Raw genomic sequence first — 24,634 nt, 5'->3', positions numbered from 1 at the left:
AAAAGAAAAATCCCGCGACACAAGGCGCCTCTGAGGGGATTTTGCAGTAGTGGACTCGTGATCTCACCGTCCCTCTGACCACTGTCGGGAGGCGTGGAGTGATTCCATCACCTTGGGGAAGAGAGTTGGGGGCAAGTTCCTGGGTCCACTTCCATGGTGTGTTTGGGACCCACGGATGTGGTCTAACTTCATCCTGTTCCCCACAGTGTCTGCGTGAGTCAAGTCAATGAGGGTTCCATCTGTCTACACCTGAATGCTCAGCTCAGAGAACCCAAAACAGGAATCCGAGGGCAGGGGAAAGTTAACAGTAATATTGATGATAATGATATAGTATGAGGTCTCCTTTCCAGGAACGGTGCAGACACCTTGTGTCAGTCATCTTCCGCTGGCTCTCGCAGCTAATTTGCAAGGTGGGTACAGTCCCCGCCTTACAGGGAGCCAGTCCTTTGCTCGTTAGCTCTAATTCCCATTTCCTGCCCTTCCCTTCTCTTGCTGGGCTTTGTATTCCGGCGAACTACATTTCCCAGGCTCCCTTGCCAATAACCCTCCGTTGGCTTCAGCCAGTAGGAGGCACTGATGTGAAACTGGGGGTGAGAATCTGGGTTTTCTCCCTCGCCCTCTGCCCCGCCTCGAGCGGCATTCTTTGCACGGTTGTAACCCCTTCGGCTCTGTAGGACACCTCCAGCTCCAGGGCTTTGATCAATCTCATCCCTTCCTCCCTGGTCCTCCACCTGCAGGGCGTGGCCACTTCCTGGGCTGGTAATCTCTGCGTTGCCTCACTGTGTCATTTTTCCTCCTGAGCTCTCATAATTTCTTGGACAACCAAGTCCCTGTGTGAATCCCCTTCACCTCCCTCCCTACCATTTGAATGGCCTGGGCTGGTTTTGGATTTCCTGGCTGGCAGAGGTTAGTCAACTTTTTTCTATAAAGAGCCAGATAGGACATTTTTTAAATTGAAGTACAGTCAGTTTACACTATTACGTTAGTTTCTGGTGTTACGGCATTATGTTTCAGTCATACATGTACATACGTATATTCCTTTTCATATTCTTTTTCATTATAAGTTACTAGAAGATATTGAATATAGTTCCCAGAAAAAGTTTGTTGTGTGTCTCTTTCATATGTAGTAGTTAGTATCTGCAAATCCCGAACTCCCAATTAATCCCTTCCCACCCCCTTTTCCTCCAGTAACCCTCATTACATTTCTTGAAGTAGCAATAGTGAAACACAGGCTCAAAGAGTCATAAGGATCCTTTCCTCTGGGGTTTTGGGCCCTGAAACCCCAGCTCTGAGCAGCCCCGCCTCACGTCCCCTCTCACCCAGCTTTACTCATCATGGAACCCTCCATTTTGAAACTGTTAGCCTCTCAGGTCCTCCCACCAAAAGCATTTTTCTCTCTCTCTAGGTTTTCTACAGGTAAAAAGAAATGCATAACCTTTCCCCAACCTCTCAGATTTTTAAACTCAATTTCATTTAATGCCAACACCACACGTGATTAAAAACCTCCAACAGTGCCATTGTGACAAGTGGGTGGACAAGAACAGGGATTGGCAATGGTATTTATTGGGCAGAATTCAATAAAATTTCTTGAAACCAGATCAGCAAAATACTGTTGGGCTATCTGAGGAGGCACTGGAAGAGCCTTCAGGGCATGACCTCCATTCTCTAGACTACACTGTGCTCACTCCATTCACAAGCACATGTAAGTCTTATGTTTGACAAACAGAGGAGGGATAAGTGGGCCAAAGGAATAGGACAGAGAGCCTAAAACAGGCACATGTCTAGAGGGACCCTCAATGTGTAACGGAGGTGGTCCCTCATAGCAGTAGAGAAAACAATCATTGAATAAACAGTGCTGGGACAGTTGGCTGTTCATATAGAAAATCTGAAATTGAACGCCTACCTTATAACACATGTGATAAATTCCTAGTGGATTAAAAATTCAAATGTGAAAGGCAAAACGCTCAAACTTGTAGAAGACAGTGTCTTTATGATCCAGGGATTAGAAGGGCAGAAAGATTTCTAGAGGCACAAAAAGTACGAACTTTACAGGATAACATTGATTGGTAAACTGGACTGTTAAAATTATGAGCTTTTATTCATCAAATGACACCTTTAAAGAAAGAGAAAAGACAAGCCACAAATTGAGACTTAAGTTTCTGTAATAAGGTAACCAACAAAGCATTAGTATCTGGAAAATGAAAAGAGCCCCTGTGAATGGTCAAGAAAGCAAAAAACAAAAACAAAAAACCCCCCAAAAAACCAAAACCAAAAACAAAACAAACAAAAACCCCACAATTGTTAAATGGATGAAGATTATGAACACGTACCTCTCTAAATATAACCAACAAATATGACACGGTCAATAAACATAAAAAGATGGTCTTTGTTAGTTATCAGGAAAACGTACATTATAACAACGAGGTCCACGTTGGATTGGAAAATAACTAAAAGGCTAAACCTAAAATAACTAAAAAGTCTGATACCAAGTGTTGGAGACGATATGGGTCAACAGGAATGAGAATTCACTGCTAACAGGAGGAAGCAAGTCGGCATTCCCTGGTGGGACTGAAGATGTACACAGTCTAGCGTATGACTCATCGACTTCACTTCCTCGGTGTAGATCTCAGATAAGCTTCTGAAAATAATAACCTGAAACTGTAAGCACTTCCTAGGTTACCAAGCACTGCTCTTGGCATATGTAGTCTACAAGCTAGTTTTAATCCATTTTTTGTAGGCATTATCAACTCTACTTTTCACAGAGGTTTAGTGATCCTTCTAAGGTCACGTAACTGGTGAGTGGTATTGACATGCCCCCGTGTAGAGTTCCCCTTCTCCTGGCAGCAGCCCCCACTCGTGTCTGGGGATTCTAGTCCTCCAGTCCTATGGGGTCTGCATGAGGCTCCATCCAGACTTGGTCAGTCACCGACAGTGGCTCCTAGGCCTGTCCATTCAGAGTGAACATAAGGACAACTGCAAAGTTTCTAGAGCTTTCATGCCTGGGAGAAGATGAGACCACAGCTCACAGAAGCCACCATGTAGAATCTGAGAAAAAAGCAGAAGGTAGAGTTGAGGGATGGGAAGAAATTAAGACTTAATGTCATAATTTACAGCTCAGAGAGATCTAAGGCCAGATTTACTCCTGAACATTTAAGTTACTTAAGCAATAAACTCCCTTTTCACTCAAGTGATTGAGTGAAACGTACAAGCCAAAGAATTCTAGACCAAACAAGGACAACGATAAAAGCAGAGCCCAGGGGCCCCAGCATCCACTGTTCCTTCTGTAGCTCCACTGAGCAAGATGTGGCTGGTGAGCCAACAAGAAAAAATGGAAACAGTATTTTGCTTTCACTCAGGCAAGAATCTTTGGAGGTTTTCCCCCCCAGCCTATTAAGCCACAAAAATATTTTTGTCTCTTATTTTTATGGGTATATATCTAGTTTGTATCGTATCCAATTCAAGGTCAACGACTTCATAACTGAGGTAGTTTCTTTCTCAAAAATTCCCCTTAACAGAGTCAAGGACAACGTTCTGTAATTATAGATAAACTCATCCAAGCTACCGGTTGTATTTAAAGATGAGCAAAGTGAGGATATCTGTTAAATTATTATCATGAAAGGACTGTAGGCTATTTACTTCAACAGGAATGAAGTCTGTTGACACTCAGATAAAAGAATCAACCATACAGAGCCCTAAACGACATTTCCTCTCCCCCCAGGAGAGTGGGAGTTGTCAGAGCTGTCACGGGATGTCCTTGTCTTCTGACAGAGGCGGACTACACCCAGAGAGGGGGTCCACCTCGCCAGCTGGACTCGGTGAACTGAAGCTGAGGGGCTCTGGAAACCGTGCCCATACCTGCAAGACCATGACACCCAAGCTTAGTCTGACAAGTGTGAATGTACTTAGGAGGGCACTGCAGTAGGGGACTGAAAGCAGGACAGCACAGGAGTTCCAGAACAGTGATCACCAACGCGGATGGTGAAAGCCATCGCAGTCAGAACAAACAGGTCGGGTTACCAAAGGATGAACGCGAGATATCAGCACAACTGCCGAAATTGCAGAACACTCAGAGCGGGTCCTCAGAGTCCCCACTGCTTGTTCACCTCCCTCCAGGGTCTCCAGGCTTCCCTCCTCCCTCTCCCCGCAGCCCCACAGTAAGGCACTCGACTCAGATAGTCCCTCTCTTCCAGGGCTTAAAGCTCCATAATTAAGTCTATCTTTCTTTCCATCTCACTCACCAAAATTTCCATTTCCTCAAAGAATCCTGAACCTTGGAGCCACACAGTGCTAGGTTAGAAGCCAAGCCGTGCTACTTCCAGAGGAACAAAGCTGGGCCAGTTAGCTCTCAGTCCTAAGTCTCAGTTTCCTCATCTGAAAATATGAGAATAATCGTAGCCCTGAATTCCAAGAGCTGTTGAGGGGATTCACTGAGATAAAACCTGTAATGCATTACCCAGTGAACGGTCTGCAGGAAAAGCCCAAGAAACATCAGTCATTCTTATTATGGCTACTAGCAATAATAATAGTAATAAAGATAAGGATGATAAATAGGTCTCCCCATCCCATGGAAGTTGGTCTATTTTTGAAAAGGAGTTTAATTGCTGGGTGACAATTTTTTTGGAAGTACTCATTCACCATTTGCAAGACCCTCAATTTCTTTTGGGCAATGTCCTAACTCTTAACTCTGGGCAAAGTCTTAACTCTTAGAGTCTTTGCATTTTAAGTGGAGACAAGACTACGTACTGTATTCATTCAGTTGTTCAATCATCCACTCACTCAGTTATTCCTACGCCGGGCACTGTTCTTGCTTTGGGGGTTCTGAGGGTGAACAAGACAGTATTCTGTGCTCAAGGAGTACACCTTCTAGAGCGGAGACTTAGCCACCAAGTACGTGGCTAAGATAGTTTGAAGTTCCATAAAAGCAAAAACAGGGTCATAGACAGAGAGGGATGGTGTGGGGTGGAAGAGGAGAATGTTCTAGATTGGGTGTCCAGAGAAGGTTCCCTGCAGAGATCACGTGTGGACTGTGACCATAACTAGAGAGGGAACCACTGGAGGGAAGGGCACCTGGGGAAGAAGAGAACAAGGGAAGAGTGTTGGGGAGCAAAAGGAAGACCTTGGATACTGAGGTCAGGGTCCAGGGACACGGTGTGTGTGAACTTACTTTGTGCATTTCAAATAATTATGCAGACTGTCTATTAGATTTAATTCTCTTACCCCGACTCACCTTTCCCTGCTTCCTTCCTCCATTCCTTCCTTCCTTCTTTCCTTCCATGTCTCTTATACCAGTGCTATAAATATACCAGGTTCTTTATCCAGTCATCTGTCAATGGACACTTAGGCTGTTTCCATGTCTTGGCTATGATGTATAGTGCTGCTATGAACACTGGGGTGCAAGTGTCTTTTTGAATTAGGATTCCTTCTGGATATATGCCCAGGAGCAGGATTCCTGGGTCATATGGAAAGTCTATTCCTAGTCTTTTGAGGAATCTCCATACTGTTTTCTACAGTGGCTGCACCAAACTGCATCCCCACCAGCAGTGTAGGAGGGTTCCCTTTTCTCCACAGCCTCTCCAGCATTTATCATTTGTGGACTTTTGAATGATGGCCATTTTGACTGGTATGAGGTGACACCTCATTGTAGTTTTGATTTGTATTTCTCTGATAGAGATATTGAGCATTTTTTCATGTGCCTATTGGCCATTTATATGCCTTCGTTGGAGAACTGCTTGTTTAGTTCTAATAAAAGACTCAAAGGTCACACAGTATCCATTTTCTCCTTCCTCACAGTAGTAGAACCCCTGAGTTTTAGCTAGAAATCCAGCCACCCAAGAAGAAACTACATTTCCCAGACTCCCTTGTAGCCAAGTGTGGCCATGTGATTGACTTAGACCAGTGGGAGCTGGGCAACTTCCGTCTCCTAAAAGATTGACCTGGACACTCTTCCCCCTTGCCCTGGGCTAGACCGCCAGTGTGGAAGTGAGGCGGCATCAGCCTGTAAGGACATTTGAGAAGATTACAGGGCAATAAGAAGGAAGGCACCAGGGTCTCTGAATGTCCTTTACAGCAAAGCCACCCTTCCAGCCCAAGCGAGCTCATTCTAGACCATTTCTTAGGAGATAAATACGCTGATTTACTGAAGCCAGTATAGTTACACAGCTTTGTTCCAGCAGCCTTCCTCTCCTCACCCACTCCCTCTCCTTCCGTTGTCAGTCTTCCTTTGTTCTTCCTCAGGTTTCAGGGATGAGAGGTCCTTCCTTCACTGCACAAAGTACTGCCTGAAACCCTAACACAGCTGCTTGGGAGCACTGTGGCCTTGGGCAAGTTCCTTGCCTTCTGTGAACCTAATCTGCAAAAAATAATAGTTGGAAGGATTTGTCAAAAGGTGAGAGTACAGGTTCATCCACCTCGTATTTTATGACTTAACTTACACAACCAGTCTCCGGCCTATTTTCCTCCAGTGCGTACTCAAGTCCATTACCCCACACTCCATCAATGGCCTTCCCCATTGCCCTTAGGAAAGAATCCAAGTTTGCAAAAAAAAGTTTACAAAGCCCCAGATGATTGGGCTCCAGTGTCACCTACAGGCACAGCCAGGAGTGCTGTTGTTGAGTTGGGAAAAGACCCTCCAGCAATCAGGCCTGTAATTCTAACTTTAAGGCCTAGCGCTCTGAGTTTCCTGCAGCTCAGCTAACCTGAGGGGTGGACAGTGGAGGGGTTACGACCAGAGGAATCACAGCTGGGTTTAAACACTGTCTCTACCATTTCCTGGTGTGACCTCTGGCAAAGGACTTGACCTCCCTGTAAAATGGGTATAACCTACTACTCACCTCAAGTGACATATTCAGGGCCACACACAGTGAGCATCCCATCCCATGTCCCATGTCCCTAATGGTGGTCCACCTGGGACACAGAGGGAGACCTAAGCCCTCTCCCAGCGCATCCGGGGAGAGGTTACATGGTGCGAACAGCCAGATCCAGCATCCTTGTGCCGTGTCATCAGCTCTGGATCCCTCTCTACCAGTATGCCCCCAGGAACCATATGCAAGTTGACTCTAGCTTTTGGTGTTCTCTCTTGGAACCCTCAGGCATAAAAATCCCTCATGTAAAACACCCAAAGCCCAGCTATATTGTCATGCATTAATTAAAACCACAAGCCAGCAACCAAAAAGTAATTTTTAATTAGCATTTTACTGCAGTTTCTCTCAAGGAACACCAAAGAGGGAACACAGAAGAACTTGTTAGAAATTCTCTCTTCTATTTCATTCATTTCCAATTCATTTCCAAACCCTGTGGCTGTCCCAAAGACTCAGCCTTCTCTCTAAAGCAAGACATGCACTCGTGTGTGCACACACACCGACACACACACACACACACACACACACACACACACACACACACAGAGCCCACCAGAGGTACCCCAGAGTCCAGCTTGAAAGCACCAATTGTTAAATTTTCAGGAATTTTGTCAGCTGGTTGTTAAACATGGCCATTATTAAAAAATCAAATCATATAAACTTACAACAAAATTAATTATAAACAAGTGATAAATATGCAACACTCAGAGGAAAAACAAAAGGAGTGAACATACAGCAGCATGTGAGTGAACCTCAAAATAGTTATGCTGAAGCCAGAGAAAAGGAGGGTACACACTGTGGGATTCCAGTTACAGAAAATGAATCTCTAGTGAGAGAAACAGAATCAGCGGTCACCTGAGGGCAGGGCTGGGGAGCAGTAGAAGAGAGAGGTCACCAAGGGGCACCAGTGATGTAAATGCTCATCATCTTGACTGTGGTGGGAGTTTCATAAGTGTGTACAAACGTCAAAATTTATCCAACTGTACACTTCAAGTATGTGTGATTTCCTGTGTGTCAATTGTACCTCAAGAAAGCTGTTAAATGAACACTCAAAATCCATCACTCTCTAAATCTTTTACTATCTATATACTCTTTTTAAAAAAATTTTTATTGAAGTGTAGTTGATTTACAGTGTTAGTTTCAGGTGTACAGCAAAGTGATTCAGTTATACATGTACGTATATCTTGGAGGGGCATTCTTTTCCATTATATGTTATAACAAGAAATTGAATATAGTTCCCTGTGCTGTACAGTAGGTCCTCGTTGTTTATCTGTTTTATATATAGCTGTGTGTATCTGTTAATCCCAAAGTCCTAATTTATCCTTTCAGTAACCACAGTTTGTTTTCTATGTCCAAGAGTCTGTTTTGGCTCATAAATAGAAATTGTATAATTTTTTTTAAGATGAATGGATAAAAAAGTTGTGGTATATATATACACACACACACATACATACATACACACACACAAGTGAATACTACTCAGCCATGAAAAAGAATGAAATGATGCCATTTGCAGCAACATGGAGGGATCTAGAGATGATCATACTAAATGAAGTAAGTCAGACAGAGAAAGACACAGATCATATGATACTGCTTATATGTGGAATCTAAAAAAGAAAGATACAAATTCTATAAACTCTTAAGGTTTCTTTACACTCAGGATCTGTAACGGAGGATCTGTACTACACAGTGGTGCTGTGGGCATCTCTTCCCAATTCCGTTTTCAGTGGCTTCATGTAGGTTGCTTGAAATTGGCCATGGTGGGAGTGTTTGCACCATAGAAGTCAACAAATACTATAAACCAGAGCTTGGTTTTTTGTTTTCTGGGTTGTCAAGAGTTGAGCAAGTCACGGAGAAAATGCTAGTAATATAGATTCAATTTAAAATTGTGTCCTGCCTTGTGCTGGAAACAGCCCACCAAATTAAGAAAATATTCTTTTGACATTCAAAAACTATTATCCAATTACACAAAAAAAAGGCACTCACTCACATCATTGATGAATGTGTAAAGTTAAACATATGCTTCATTGTTCCACTTTCCTGTATCTACCTTGTTAACATAAATGAAAATATTAACCAACGTTTACATTAGAACTATATTCATTTATCAATTGCAATGAATATGAGTTCAGCAAGAATCAATGGGAGCATTCTGTGAGCATCAGTTGCTTACAAAAATTTGTAATAAAGAATATTACATATTTTATTATTTATAAATTGTGTGCTACACAATAAGATCTATAGTAAACATGTATGTATGTGTACACACACATACACACACACACACACACACACACACACAGAGTTTTGTTTTGTTTTTCAGAAACCCTGTATTAAACATTTACCAGGGCGATGTCACTGTGATGTCACTGCGATATTGTTTGCGAGACAACTACTCCATTTCATGGTGTCCCCTGTCCTTTCTTCACTTTAAGTCTTTATTTTTTTTTAACATTTTTTATTGATTTATAATCATTTTACAATGTTGTGTCAAATTCCAGTGTTCAGCACAATTTTTCAGTTATTCATGGACATATACACACTCATTGTCACATTTTTTTCTCTGTGAGTTATCATAACATTTTGTGTATATTTCCCTGTGCTATACAGTGTAGTCTATTCTACAATTTTGAAATCCCAGTCTATCCCTTCCCACCCTCCACCCCCCTGGTAACCACAAGTCTGTATTCTCTGTCTGTGAGTCTATTTCTGTCCTTTATTTACGCTTTGTTTTTGTTTGTTTGTTTGTTTTTGTTTTTGTTTTTTAGATTCGACATATGAGCGATCTCATATGGTATTTTTCTTTCTCTTTCTGGCTTACTTCACTTAGAATGACATTCTCCAGGAGCATCCATGTTGCTGCAAATGGCATTATGTTGTCTGTTTTTATGGCTGATTAGTATTCTATTGTATAAATATACCACTTCTTCTTTATCCAGTCACCTGTTGATGGACATTTGGGCTGTTTCCATGTTTTGGCTATTGTAAATAGTGCTGCTATGAACATTGGGGTGCAGGTGTCATCCTGAAGTAGATTTCCTTCTGGATACAAGCCCAGGAGTGGGATTCCTGGGTCATATGGTAAGTCTATTCCTAGTCTTTTGAGGAATCTCCACACTGTTTTCCATAGTGGCTGCACCAAACTGCATTCCCACCAGCAGTGTAGGAGGGTTCCCCTTTCTCCACAGCCTCTCCAGCATTTGTCATTTGTGGATTTTTGAATGACGGCCATTCTGACTGGTGTGAGGTGATACCTCATTGTAGTTTTGATTTGCATTTCTCTGATAATTAGTGATATTGAGCATTTTTTCATGTGCTTTTGATCATTTGTATGTCTTCCTTGGAGAATTGCTTGTTTAGGTCTTCTGCCCATTTTTGGATTGGGTTGTTTATTTTTTTCTTATTGAGTTGTATGAGCTGCTTATATATTCTGGAGATCAAGCCTTTGTCAGGTTTCACTTGCAAAAATTTTCTCCCATTCCTGTAGGTTTTCTTCTTGTTTTATTTCTGGTTTCCTTTGCTGTGCAGAAGCTTGTAAGTTTCATTAGGTCCCATTTGTTTATTCTTGCTTTTAGTTCTTCTAGGAGAAAATTTTTGAAATGTATGTCAGATAATGTTTTGCCTATGTTTTCCTCTAGGAGGTTTATTGTATCTTGTCTTATGTTTAAGTCTTTGATCCATTTTGAGTTGATTTTTGTATATGGTGTAAGGGAGTATTCTAGCTTCATTGTTTTACATGCTGCTGTCCAGTTTTCCCAACACCATTTGCTGAAGAGACTGTCTTTGTTCCAATGTATATTCTTGCCTCCTTTGTCAAAGATGAGTTGACCAAAAGTTTGTGGGTTCATTTCTGGGCTCTCTATTCTGTTCCATTGGTCTGTATGTCTGTTTTGGTACCAATACCATGCTGTCTTGATGACTGTAGCTCTGTAGTATTGTCTGAAGTCTGGGAGAGTTATTCCTCCAGCCTCTTTCTTTCTCTTCAGTAATTAAGTCTTTATTTTGTAGTTCTCTGATTGAGGAGTTTTATTGTTTTTCTTTTTTATTTTGTTTGTTGAATTTTCCCAATTTCAGAAAATAAGAAAGGAAAACTTGAGACTGACCAGATGAGCAAGAACCCTTCCTCCCCACCTGTCTCTGCTAGACCCCTGAGCAGCTTCCTGGGCTTTCCCTCCAGCTTACCCTCCACATTCCCTCCAGGCATCTCTTATAAACCCCAGCGTGGCCATCCTGACAGTCAGCTCCTCAGGCAGGTCTGCGTGGCCCAGACCCCACCTGTCCCCAGGTCCTCTGCGGCTGCCAGGCTGAACCTGGTCCCTGTGCTCTTGTGCCTCAGGGCCTTGGCTCCTGCCCCAGACCCTTCCTTTTTCATGCCTGGACAGCTTCTACTCCACCCACAGCTGGCAACCTGGCCTTGAAACAGAGGTGACAGATCCACTGCACAATCCGCCAGAGTTTCAGAAGTGCTCGTGGTTCCCAGCATCCCTGCAGAGACCGCCTGGGGATCACTGCCTTCCGGAACACTTGCTTACACCTCCCCCGTCTCCCGAGACCCGGTTAGAAGCCCTTCTGTAGCCTCTCCCAGCAGACCTCCTGGATACTCAGCATGTGTGATTGATCTATCGGCCTGCTGACTTGTCTGTCTGCCCACTGAACTGTAAGCAGCTTATAGTCGGGGGCTCTGTCAGGATCACTTTTGTATCCCAGCTTCCAGCACTTTTCTGATACGTAGTAGGCGTTCGATAAACGCTAGCTGAATGACTGAATGAAAGTCCTGTGGTCTCTGGGTGGTTAGAAGGCACCAGTTGGCGGAAGGGAATGGAAATGCTCTCTCTCGGGGTGGTTGTGTACATTTGGACAGGTTGTGTGCTTTACAGCTTTAGGAAGGCATGATTTATGTCACGTGTCTGTGAATGGCACCCCCAGAGACCACCCAGGAAGCCCCTCCCCATCTCCAGACTATCATTCCCTGAGGGCGGGGACCCTGCCTTCCCAGCTTCAGTCCTGCCTGTGAAGGGGCAAAACCCACAAAGGGACCAGCAAGACCTTCCAGGCAAGGCCATTGCCTTCCCGCTTTTGTGATTCTGTAAAAGGGCTTGCTTCTAGGAAAACAAAACTTACCCCTAAAATTCCACTCGGTCCCAAAAGCTCACTCCTGATTGATCCATTTCTAATACCTCATTTGCATATGGCACAAACTTAGTCAAAACCTAAAACCCTATAAAAGCCTGAGTAAATCTACAGACAGGGTCCAGAGCTTGGATTGTTAACTCCTCTGGGCCCGCGGCGTAATAAACCTGAGTTCTCCAGCCCTCCGAGTGTCGCTTGGTCTCTCGAGGGGATTCAGGTTTCTGTAACACCTGTAGCACCTAGCAAAGGGCTCCAAGTTTGGTAGGTTCAGCTGGCCGTTCGAGGAATGAATACCAATGTTCAAGGGATTTCTTCCTAGAGCCGTAGTCACCGAAGGATGGCCCTTCTTCACATTAAGGATATTTTCATCTTTAGAGCTATGATGAATAGTGAAAACTGATGTCCTTTACTCCCTGCAGGGCACAGAATTGACTGAAATACCTGTTGTGAGCCAGGCACGCGGGACGCTGAGGAGACAGTGGTGAGTAAAAAACAAAGGTACTGCCCTCAGGAAGCAGACCAGCCAAGGAAGTGTATCATCCGATGTCAGGTAGCAGGAAATGGCAGTGAGAGGACACAGGGGGAGCGGAGAGCAATTTTAGGGCAGGCCGTACGCAGGCCGTGAGGAAGTGACGCGTGCTGGGACCTGGGTACCAGGGCACTGAGCAGGCGGCCGGCAGAGCCAGCGGAGGGGCCTGAATGTGGGGATGAACTTGATGTGCCTGGAGTAGAACTGGAGGGCCAGCAGGAGCGAGCGGGAAATGGCAGAGGAAAAATACCACAAAACCCTTGCATTCTGGCCTCCTCTTTCTAGGCTCCACGAAGCTCTTCAGTTAACAATCAGTTTGGTTTTTTTAAAAAGCCACTCCTTACCTCTGGCTACAAGCTTACATCACCATTTAAGATATTGGGTTTTGTTTGTTTGTTTGTTCTACATTTGTATATTCCAAGCCTATCTTCGTGATATGAAACCCTGGATAATTTTTTTAAACACTATCATTTCTTCAAGCAGTACAAGCTTTCTTTTTTTTCTAAAGAACTGTTTGTGGAGGTGACTTCTCCATGTGTCTGCTGCTGTCCACGACAAGTCAGATTTTTTTGCTAATTGTAATTTCAGAAATGGCCTTTTCCTGACCTTACCCCAATTCCTAAGCACCTTCTGTGTGTTGGCTATTGGCAGGGTGACCATAAAGCAAGAGGGCTTAGGCAAGAGGCAAACAAGTTTCAACATGGAAAATAAAAGTGGGCTGAAATTTGCTTGTCTTTGCTTCTCTAAGCATGTGATGCAGCAAAAATAATTTAGCACTGCTCCTTACAAGGAGAGCCTGGTTAAAGATGAGCACCTTTCATCCTAATGGGGGTTCCTTTTGTTCCTTGTTAATCAAGTCAAATTTGACCGAAGCATTTCTTCTCTTCTTCTAGAAGGTACTTGTGTGCAGAGTATTATATTGAAGGCTCTATTGTCCTCTGGAAAATAAATTCCTACACAGTTTTTTTCCTACCACAGAATGCTGAGCAGTTGGGTGATATGAAATCATTCATGATCGGATGGGTTATGCTGAGAATATTCTTTACTCTGTATGGACCAAGTCATGACAGTGGAAAAACCCAAGTCAATTTCACTTGATCCCATGGTATTATTTCTCTCTCCCTCACACCACAGTCCCAGAAAATGACTGTTCATTTGACAGGTTGAAACAATGGCCACATAAGATTAGAGCTTCTGAAGTATCAAGGATAAAGAGTGCTCAAAGACCTTGTAAACAGTGGTTAAAGTGCTAAGTAGTCTTTCATAAAACCTTGAGACAGGTGATAAAGCTATGAGTGTTCCTCTCCGTTCCCAGCCCAATCCATGTAGAAAATATGCAGTTCAGAATTTGGGAGAGAGGGGAGGGAAGAAAGGTGTACATATTTTGAAAAAGTTCCCCAGAATCTGACAAATACATGTATATGTATGTATACGTATAACTGAATAGCTTTGCTGTACACCTGAAACTAACATTATAATCAACTGTGCTTCAATAAAGCATAAGAATTTTTAAAAAAAGAAAACAGAAAAAAAAATACATACTGAAAAGAAAAAAGGAAAAGCTCCCCAGATTTCACGGTGATTCTCCTGCTCAGTCATTTTTCTCCTCCTCCTCCTTTTTAGTTCCTCTGTTCTGTGGCTGTACTTCTGCAATTTTTTATCCCCTGCCTCAAAATTTGAGGAGGTATTGTTTTTCCCCTCATTCTTCTTCTGCCCGTTTCATTATTTTCCTCAATACCTCTTTGCTTTCCTTTTATTCCTTCTCTCCCAGCTGATCGTAATACAGAATTCAAGTGTATTTTAAAATAGTTACTGTATCTCTGAAATTAAGTTTATGTTCCCCATGCTTCATGGTAAAATCAGAGTTTGGAGGAGGAGAAAGGAACCAACATTTATTAAACACTTCAGTGCCAGCCCTTCTGCCAGGTGCTCCAAGGACATAAATTCACGCAATCACTTTAACAACATCGGTAGATTAGATTATTATTCAGAAGTGTTCACTCCCTCCCCCTGACTTTCCTGGGAAGTGTAGGCTTCCTGCTCCAAAGATGTGGAGTTTGCCTGTACAACTTTCTTTGGTCCCCACTGGGCAGGGTGTCCTTCCCCTCCCCTTGGCGTTGGCCTCAGTCATGTGACCAGCTTTGGCCAATCAGGTGTCAGGAGCTGAGATGCAAGCAGAGATTTGAAACAGGGAAACACGTTCTCAGGCAGCCCCCTGATCCCCCGAGGAAAATGAAGCTCTCGGAGAACAAAACCACTCCAACCCAGAGTAGCCAACTCCCAGCTGACCCCTGTGCTCCATGGACCCAGGACCTAAACAAAGATGTGTTGTATTATGCCACTGAGATTTTGAGGCTCATATCACACAGCAATAGCTAACCAATGCACTGTCCTAGAGTTAGTAAACAGCAGTGACCCTCTTTAACCAAAATGGGAGCAGAATGAGAAACAAGCCCGTAGTCACCCAGCTAGTCTGCTGCAGAGCCAGGGTGCGCATGAAAGTCTGTCTGATCTAAACTCCGATGCAGGTCTCTTCTTTAACCTTTATAGTCCTCTTTCCATAAAACGAACAAAATACATTTTATTTTTACTTTCGCATGTCTTGGTTGATTTTTTAATGAGGTCATTCGCCCTCCCTAGAAAGTGTCTTCTTTCCCTGGCCCAGAAATTTGACTTCCTAGAAACATATTTCTCCGTGTGTGTGTGTGTGTGTGTGTGTGTGTGTGTATTCTCATTGTGGCCCACTGATGACAGGAATAAAAAAACCTAATAACTGGTTATTCCAAAGATGGCATTTTGATGTATACGTAATTTGTTTTTAAGCTCAGAACTGATCAGATATGAGGAGCAAGTGCCAGTGTGTGATGAGTAATCGCTTCCTCCCTGCCTCTAGCCTGGAGGCCCCGAGCACAATAAAACAGGAGTATTCCGAGTGCGGGGCCCTGATAGCGCCAGCCCCAGTGCTCGGCAGGAACTGGTGGCGTTATTGCTGAGTCACTTGTCATTACTTTTCGCACCTGAGAGTACAGAAGAGAAAAAGAGTGAGGAAACAGGACAAATACAGGGCTCGGTATTTGTAAAAGGCCTGAAGACCCCTCTGGCTATTAGAGATTGATCAGCTTAATGTCAATATCTGCCAGGGTACTGGAAAAAAGTAGTTAGTCCATTTGCAGTGATGCTGTAGTCAACTCAGAAGTCAACCCTCTGGCCAGCCGAAAGGGTTTCCGCTTTGCCAGCTTAACCCTGGATGGTGAGTCTTTAAATATCACCAATGATGGATGCAAAGTTGACAGGGAATGCTGGCTTTTTTGTCAGTCCATCTTTGGGATACGATTCTGAGTTTCTCAGCCTGGGCACTACTGTCATTTTGGTCCAGATGAGCCTTTGTTAGCAAGGCTGCCCAACGTATCGGTGATGTTTAGTAACAGCCTACCCTGGCCTCCACCCACCAGACGTCAGTGTCTCCAGGCACTGCCAAATGCCCTCTGGGGCTCTAGAAATAGGCCCTGGCTGAGAACCACTGGGGCACATAAATGCTTCCTCTAATCGCATTTCTTTGGTAAAACAAACTGTAATGCGATCTGCTCTCCCTCAGCCTTGCCAGCCTCTGAGCGTGCTCTTGCAGGCCTGCGCACAGCGATCTCACGCAGACTGTCAGCTCTCCAAGCCCCACAGTCTCGCCCAGTTCCTTCTGGGAATCAGCCCGGCTGCCCCACGAGCGTTCCCACCGAGGGCTCCACTTCCATCACCACGCGGTGCCCGCCATCCTTGCCTCCTCTGCCCCAGCCCTCCTCTCCCCGCTTCCGGGTGTCTGCCACCCGGTAAGCCATTTGAGGACGTGCCCCCACCCGCCGCAGCAGCGCTGACCGTGTCCGTGAGGATGTCCACGCTGCCTGCAGGAGCGCTTAGAGACGCCAGCCCTGGAGACGGCAGACTAATACCACCTTCCCTAGAGGCTTCACAGCACCAGAACCACCAGGCTCCCCATCGGAGGGCCTCCGTGCACCGGCTGCTTCACCTGGACAGCTCAGATCTGTCAGGAAAAGAATGCTTTGCACACAATGGTTCTCAAACCGTTAGATCAGCACTTCTCAAATTTACTGTGCAAAAAGAACTTGTTAAAATGCAGAGTCTGATTCAGGAGATCTGGGGTGAGGCCTGAGAGTCTGCATTTCTTACCAGCCCCCAGGTGAGGCTAGGCCTGGACTCCACTTTGAGCAGCGAGGATGCAGTCGGCATCACATGGGGTGCAGGTTCCTAGGCCTGCCCATCAGAGATTCTGATTCAGAGGGTCTAAGTGGAACCCAAGCATGCATGTTTTCAACAACTTTCCCCAGCTAGTTCAGCATCCACACTTTGAGAACCACCTCACTGCTGCCACCTTTATCTTTATCAGACTGAGAAACGTGTTCCCAAGGGCTCCCAATCCAGGGAGCTACAGAGCTGATTCCACAGGATTGTTCTCTTCCTGGTTATAAACTCTCTCCCTACAGGCAAATCACCTAATGCAAATACCTCTCTGATGGTGCACTGGGTCATCAGAACTACCCAGACAAGCCCCAGCCTCCAGCAGCTATCTTACGTTAGATGCCAGCCTGCTGGGCCCCCAGCAGCCTGGAAGGGAAGAAAGTTTGGATCTCCTTCCAGGCTGGAGTCCAGGGAGAGCCTTTCAAGTAGAAGGCACAGCCATTAGCCCATCTAGAAAGTGTGGACTGGAATCAGTCGGCTAGAAATGCTGAGCTGGAAGGTCAGGGGTCTTGTGACCTTGGGCCATAGCACTGCCTGTCCGTTGAGTCATTCCCCCAGACACAGGAGGCTGGAGATGTCTACCCCTCTACTGCCTTGGAGTTTCAAGGCAGAATCCATCTTTTGCATATTCACGCAAGGCAGAGTGTTTGGGAGAGAAGCTTCCAGGTTAAAATCCATGGAGGGCTCCCTCCCGTGCATTCACCAACAGAATTCCCTCTCAGTACCCTTTTCCCCTCAAGAATCACACTTTTGCGTCAAAACAGACACGAGACATGTCCAGTGAAAAAAAGAATACTTCCAGCCAAAGGGAAATAAAGAAAGAGGCTCTACATTTCAAGACAGAATTGAGCAGTTTATATGATCCACTATTTTAAAGGGATCCTAGGATTGACAACAGAAGTCGGTGTGACCCGGCTGAATGCATCACTTCCTCTCTCCCTCACAAGGAAAAGGAGGTGTCCTCACTCCCCAGTTGTTGATAAAGACATGGAGTTCACAGAATATGAAGGAAGAGGAAAGAAATCCAGGTTCCTGACCCAGGGAGCTGCCCTCTCAGCCCTGTGCTGCTTCCACTGAAACGCCCACCTTATTTAAGCCACTGTTATTTGGGGTCTTTCTATGACAGTAGCTGAAACCTACAAACTAATCTTAACCGGATTCCATGTCCCAAACAACACGGGTAACTATAGCACTTAAATACCATAATTTAGGAGATTTCACATTTTTCTGAGGGGTCTTCCTTAACGGCACATTTGCATGTGAATTTAAAAGATGAACAGTCACCGCTTTGACCTCCGGTGCTTTTCTAAGGCCACCCCCACCCACCCCTGTCCCATTACCCGCTAACACCATAATGCATCGATCAGACACTTCAGTAAGGACAGTATATGAAGTAATGTCCTGACAGATTTGGCAGGATCAAGCTAAATCCACCCAAGAAGAAGAAAACATTTTCTATTTTCATAATAGACTTTTGAAGAAACCTATCATATTACTATCTTTCTTTATGGAAACCCATATTGCAAAGGATGAGCTGCTAAGCCAAAGCAGATCAATACATACGCCACGTGGTTCACCTCAATTCCAGTTTTCTCCGGTTCTGACTTCAAAATCGATATCCATCTCATTGCATACTCTTTTTATAAGAAGAAATGATCAACATTTTACACTTCAGGTTATAATCCAATCTCCCGATCTCTTAAGAAATATGGATACAGTGACCAGATACCCCAGATCTTCCTGAGTCAACCAGATTTCAAATGTTTTTCAGTCACCATCTTTGGGTCCTGGTCTAGGGTAGACCCTCGTGTCCAAGAATGCATTCTTATTTTTCCCCTTTAAGATAAAGAAATACAGGTTCCCTCAGTCTGAAAATCTGCTACCTCACACTTTTTCTGGAATAAATTTGATTCAGATAACCTTAATCCTTCCTGAATCTTCTCTTGCTTCCAATTCTGCTTTCCCTTCTAATTCTAAAGGGCCTTCGTCCATTTTTACTATGTCACATTTCTCTTATTTGACTTAAGCATTATTCCGATAGTTGCTTGCTTTGCTATATGCACCATTGTTTGCATCTATCTTGCCTAGACTGTGAACTCTTTGAAAACAGAGACCACATGGCATTAGCTTTTGTAGCTTCATGCCTACACAGCATATGTTCAATAATCATATGTTTTAAACTAACAAAAATAAGTGAATGTGGTTTTGCTCATCGTTAAGTACAGAAGTGGGATTTCTGCCACTATGGAGAAAGTTGGGTCTATCTAGGATGGATGACCCAGGCCACATGAGTGGCTTTGTGTGCATCAGAGGTGGCAAGGGAGTCGTGCTGCTGGGGGAGGTGAAAAGGAGCCAACAACAAACACGACCTTCTTCCAATTTTGTCTGGGGTATGTTGTGTCCACAGCAATTACAGAGAGCTCAATTTAACAGCAAGAAGGGAGGTCAAGGGCCAAGGGCAGACATAGTGGAATTAGAAATTAAATCAATTCTGAAGCTGAAGAATGAAGAATAAATGCTCGGCTGGCACACTCCAAGAACGTCCTCAAGAAAAATAAGCTCCATTAATTTAAAGGACCAGAAATGTGGTTCAAAAGAGAAATTGTTTCCCCGCTCTATAAAAAGCTAACTGCTAGACACTCTTGTTGGCCGATGATGTGAGATGCGCCCGTGGAATACAGCTCTTTTCAGGGTAAGCGTATTCCTGGGGCTTACACCAGGGAACTGGGACCTTGAAATGGAATCCTCGACAAATTAAATCAGGCAAAATTTCTAGGGGACTCACATAGACTCATTTTTATTTTTATCCTCTAGCAGAGGCGACCCGGAGGAAGAGGAAATTCTCTCCCATGATGTGAGAGAGAGCTTGGATCCGGGCCCCCCAGTCACTTCCTTCCACCTCCATCAAGCTGAGTTCATCTCCTACCAAGCAGACAAAACTCACCCCTCCCAAAAGTTAGATTTCTCCAGAATTTAAGAGAGGTCTTCAGTTTGCCTTTGCGTTGACTTATCTGAGAAATCCGGATGTTCCTCCCCTAAGTTCCGATTTTTGATCTGTGATTTTTATTTTAGCCTCGGTTGACAAAAGATAGTACATCCTTCCTTGGCATCCTGCAACCCCCAGCTTAGTCACCAGAAGCAGATGGCTAGAAATGTGTGATCGAACTTTTTTCTTACGATTTTTTTTTTTTTAACCAAGTCAATACATCAATACAAGAAAACAGGCAGTCTGGTAGTCTAAAACAATAAGCATCACAAAAACCTCCTAGGTTTGACGTGAAAACGTTGCTCTTGTGTATTCCCTCCACCACTAAACACCCAGCTGCTCCGCGCAGGCTGTAAAAGGCCCCCGTCCTTTGTTCACAGTGTTCATTAACTCAGGGCATAACTGTTTCCCATCCTGCTCTCATATGAGCCACCGGCACTTCACCCTGGCAGTTTGATGAGCACAGGGTTATAGATTGGGGCTTTGCGACTCATTGTGCAGCCACTGCTGTGTTCCCTTTTCCTTTAAAGAAACTAGGATCAGCTACCCGTGATGGTCCAGGTTCTTCCTGATGCCCACACCCACTCAGCTTAATTAAGTCCTCTGCTGATATAAATAAGGTTTCGGTTTAACTGAGCTCAGCAAAAGGAAAAGTGTGCTAGTTAAAGTTCTTTAGTTGCAAACAAGAGAAACACAATCAGATGAGCTCCAGCTCACAAAGGAGGGGGCTTTGTCATGAGATGACGCAGAGTCTCAAAGGCCCAGAGGAACAAGACACAGGGTCTCAGGAGAGAAGGGGCCTGGCAGTGATGAAACTCACGGGACATGGTCAGCAAAGGCGTCTTCTGCATCCTTTCCTCAAACTAGCTTTGTCTCTCCTGCCTTGCCGGCTCAGCCCCAAGGCCCCAGGAGACTGGCAAGTTCAGAGCTGATATCCAGCTCTGGTCCAGGTGGTCAGAGCCAGACATGGGCTCACACGGAGTAACCCTGGTGGCCGGAGAACCTCGTGGTCATCCCTGGGAACACGGGGAGTTGCAGTCTCACTGGTTGACCAAACATCTCCTAAAGAGTTCACCAAGGAATATCATCTTTAAAAAAAAAAAATACCAAAATATGTAAACACTCTGTGACCCCACAGAAGGTGTGTGGTAGCAAGTTGGGCAATTGGGATGAAAAATGAGGAATGATTTAGGTCAGCATTTTGCATCATTCTGCAAAGGAATAGCCACCCTTGCCAGCCTGTAGGGAAAATAGTGGGGATTCTAGACAGCTTTCTACTTCCTCTTGAACCTTATTTTCATAATGTAAATGGATTTACTATTTAACTAGAAATGTTGCGGCTTCTCCACCATGTCACATAAATCCCTATTTGAATAGAAATACCAAAAATCCATTTAAAGCCAGACAGATATGACTTAGGAAAGTACGTTGTTGGATTTGTATCTCCTTCAGACTTCAAAGAATTGATTGATGCACGATCAACGTATCTCAGTTTGTAAGTCTAGTAAAGGTCATGTATTTAAGATTTTTTCTCCCCAGTGGTTCATTTCTTTATTTACATCCTTTTCTCTCCAAACAGTCGGTTTTGAACTCATAGCCTTAAGGCAGGGACACGCCCCTGTGGAGAGCCTGAAATAATGTCCTTTTCCTGCTGTGGGTTTCCAAAGTCCTGGGCCTTGTTTTGAGGGATGAGAGGACAGACCATCCTCAGCAGAGACAGAGGAACTCCAAGGTCGAGAACAGGGTTGAGATGGGAGGAGGTCACTGAGTAGATTGGGGTTTCCTTAGGCTTGGACAATTCTTCTCGGTTGGCTGAAAGGGAGAAATCGGGGGGACAAATTAAATATTTAGAAAACAGCCAAGACCTCAAGATTGTGGCTTTTTCCTAGTCAGGGGCCCCAGCAGGCAGCAGACTTGAGATAGCTTTGCAGGACCAAGGGATGGATACCTGATCTCTGTTGCCCGTGTGAACGGAGCTGCCTGGCGTTGTAGCAGCGCCACCCAGGCTGCAATCCCTGCGGGCCCTGCCCCAGGCGGAGACCTGGGAGAGTCACATGCGTCTAGGCAGGCAGAGCTGTGGTCATTCCTGGCCTCACAAAGCCCACCATAGCACAGAAGCAGCTGAATGATTCTCACGCAGCAAAACAGAGTAGCAAACCGCAGGCATCACATCTCAGCGGTCATTTGCAGGGATTGGCGTCTTTTTTTAAAATTTTTCTTGAAGTAGAGTTGATTTACAATGTTGTGTTAGTTTCTGGTGTGCAGCTAAGTGTTTCAGTTATTCATATAATGTTCTTTTTCATTATAGGTTATAACAAGCTATTGAATATAGTTCCCTGTGCTACACAGTAGGATTTCGTTGTTTATCTATTCTGTATATAGTAGTGTGTATCTGCCAATCCCAAACTCCTTATTTATCCCTCGGAGAGTGTGAAGAAAAGAGAACCCTCCTCCACTGTTCCACTGTTGGTGAGAATGTAATTTGGTGCAGCAACTCTGGAAAACAGTATGGAGATTCATTAAAAAACTAAAAATAGACTTACCATATGATCCAGAAATCCCACTTCTGGGCATATATCTGGAAAAGATGAAAACTCTAATTTGAAAAGATTCATACACTTCCATGTTCATAGCAGCCCTGCTTATAATAGCCAAGACGTGGAAGCAACCTAAATTTCCATTGACAGATGACTGGATAAATAAATTGTGATATACATATATATATATGTATGTATACCACATGTATACATGCACACACACACACACCGTGGAATACTACTCAGCCATAAAAAGAATGAAATAATGCCATTTGCAGTAATGTGGATGGATCTAGAGATTATCATACTAAGTGAGCTAGGTCAGACAGAGAAAATCAAGTATCAAATGATATCACTTATGCATAGAATCTTTAAAAAATGACACCAATGAACTTATTTACAAAACAGAGACAGACTCACAGACATAGAAAACAAACTATAGTTTCCAAAAGGGATTCATTTCTGAGACAGAAGAATGATGAACATTTCAGTGGGTGTTTGTGCAGGAATGACTCAAAGACCAGATGCTCTCCAGATGTGGGTTTTTGGGTTTTGTGTGGTTTGGGGGGGGGTGGTAATTCGATTTATTTGTTTATTTATTTTTAGAGGAGGTACTGGGGATTGAACATGGGACCTCATGCATGCTAAGCATGTGCCCCACCACTTGAGCTATAGCCTCCCCCACCAGATGTGTTTTGATAACACATAAACCCCCAGGATTTAGCTACAATCGTGAAAAAAGATGGAGACAGATAGTTCTGAATTAAAGGAGGTCAAGTTTCAGCCACTCAGCTTAATGGGGGCTCAAAATACAATGAAGTTGCATTGGAGGAAATAAAGTTGTAGTTCATGCACACTTGGATTTCTGAACTGAGATGCACATTCACTAAATAAATACATAGAAAAACAAGAAAACATAAGACACAATTTCAGCAGACCTCCTAGAATGTCATTCAATGTCTTTCGGGATAATGGTAGATTTTCTTACTATGCAGCAAGTATCACTTTCTCTTCCTCACCTCTCTGGAACTCCTCTGGCCCACTGATGATGGGCGTGGATAACGGAATGCTGGTGGAGATGATGCAAGTAGAGGCAGAGACACTTCCAAATCTTACTTACAGAGTTTGGCTTGATCACTTGGGCTTTTGCCCTTCATTATGAAAAAAGCATGCCCCAGATAGCATTTGATGCACAGAGCGGAGCGGAATCTAAGCCCAAGGCACAGTCATCCCTGCTGCCCCCCAACCCCTGAATGAATAATAGATGTTGTGATAAGCCGCTGAGATCTTTGGCATGTTTGTTATACGGTTTATTACAGTAATAGCTGCCTGATACATGTGCAAAGTGTAGCCCTTGGAGATCAGCACCTGCTCTGATGACACAACAAAATCTTAAGTGCTTATGTGCTCAGAAATAGGCTGTCCACTGATTCCTTCTCTAACATTCTGCCATATGGCTACTAGAGTGGGTGTCAATGATTTATTTTACCCAGTTTCTCTCTTTTCTTTGGGGAAATTAACCGTCTTTCTCTTGAAGGTCTGTTTCCTTCTCTCCTGTGCAAACCATGGGGACTGTCAACCACAGTACCTAGCCCTCCTGGCGACTCTGATTTGTCCAGTGATGGTTATGTGACCCAAGCAGGACCAGTCAGAGACTTTCCCTAAAATATTTCAGTGTTGCAGGAGGCCATGTACTCTCTCCCTGCATTGAGATGCCTGTCGACAATTAGCAAGAATAAAGCCCACACTCAGAGGGAAACAAGCGTACGAGACAAAGACAGTAATTTCTGGTTGGGATCAGTTCTTGCTTCTCATCCTACCTAACCACATCCCCAGTCTTCATGGCTGTGTTAGCCAATCAATTCCCCCCTTTTGCCTACAAGTTCAGGTTGGGTTTTTGTCCCTTGAAACCAAGAATGTGACAAATAATTTTCCGCTTTTGCTTCTACTGCTGCGGCCGCTGTCAAGTGAGTCTTCTCTTCCCGTGACGGCTCCCACACTGAGAGCCGTCTCTTGTTACCTCTCTGCCTCCACGCAGCCCTCCTCTGGCTGTGTGTCTGTGCATGTGTGTCATACGCCAACATCCTCAAGGAAGCCAGCCATGAACCAGGAAAGATCCAGGCCACCTGGAACTGTGCTGACCTTTGGCCATCTTTCAACCTGGCTCCCATTGCTACTCCAATCAGGTGAGCCTGGATGGTGGTGGTGCATGGTACAAAGCCTGATGCCTCATGTGGAAAGGACTCTGCAGAAAGGGACTGTGGGCTCTGAGGCTAACCAGAAAGGAACACCATAACCAGCCAGTATCTTTCTTGGCCTGACCTCTTGTTGCTGCTCTGGTTGATCC

The 24,634-nt window shown here is 44.3% G+C and overlaps 1 long non-coding RNA gene across 1 annotated transcript in view; it reads left to right on the top strand.

The window, feature by feature from the left end:
• LOC116657286 overlaps positions 1 to 24,634 on the top strand; it is a 237,966-nt gene that overhangs the window by 197,408 nt on the left and 15,924 nt on the right. Inside the window, exon 2 of the long non-coding RNA XR_004312415.1 lies at positions 12,407 to 12,468. This is a non-coding gene — a long non-coding RNA (uncharacterized LOC116657286). The remainder of the gene's footprint in view (positions 1 to 12,406; positions 12,469 to 24,634) is intronic.

This window comes from Camelus ferus, chromosome 17 (genome assembly GCF_009834535.1).
Source record: "Camelus ferus isolate YT-003-E chromosome 17, BCGSAC_Cfer_1.0, whole genome shotgun sequence".
NCBI lineage: Eukaryota > Metazoa > Chordata > Mammalia > Artiodactyla > Camelidae > Camelus > Camelus ferus.
The sequence above is the reverse complement of the archived record's forward strand: the minus strand, read 5'-3'. Positions and strand labels throughout refer to the sequence as shown.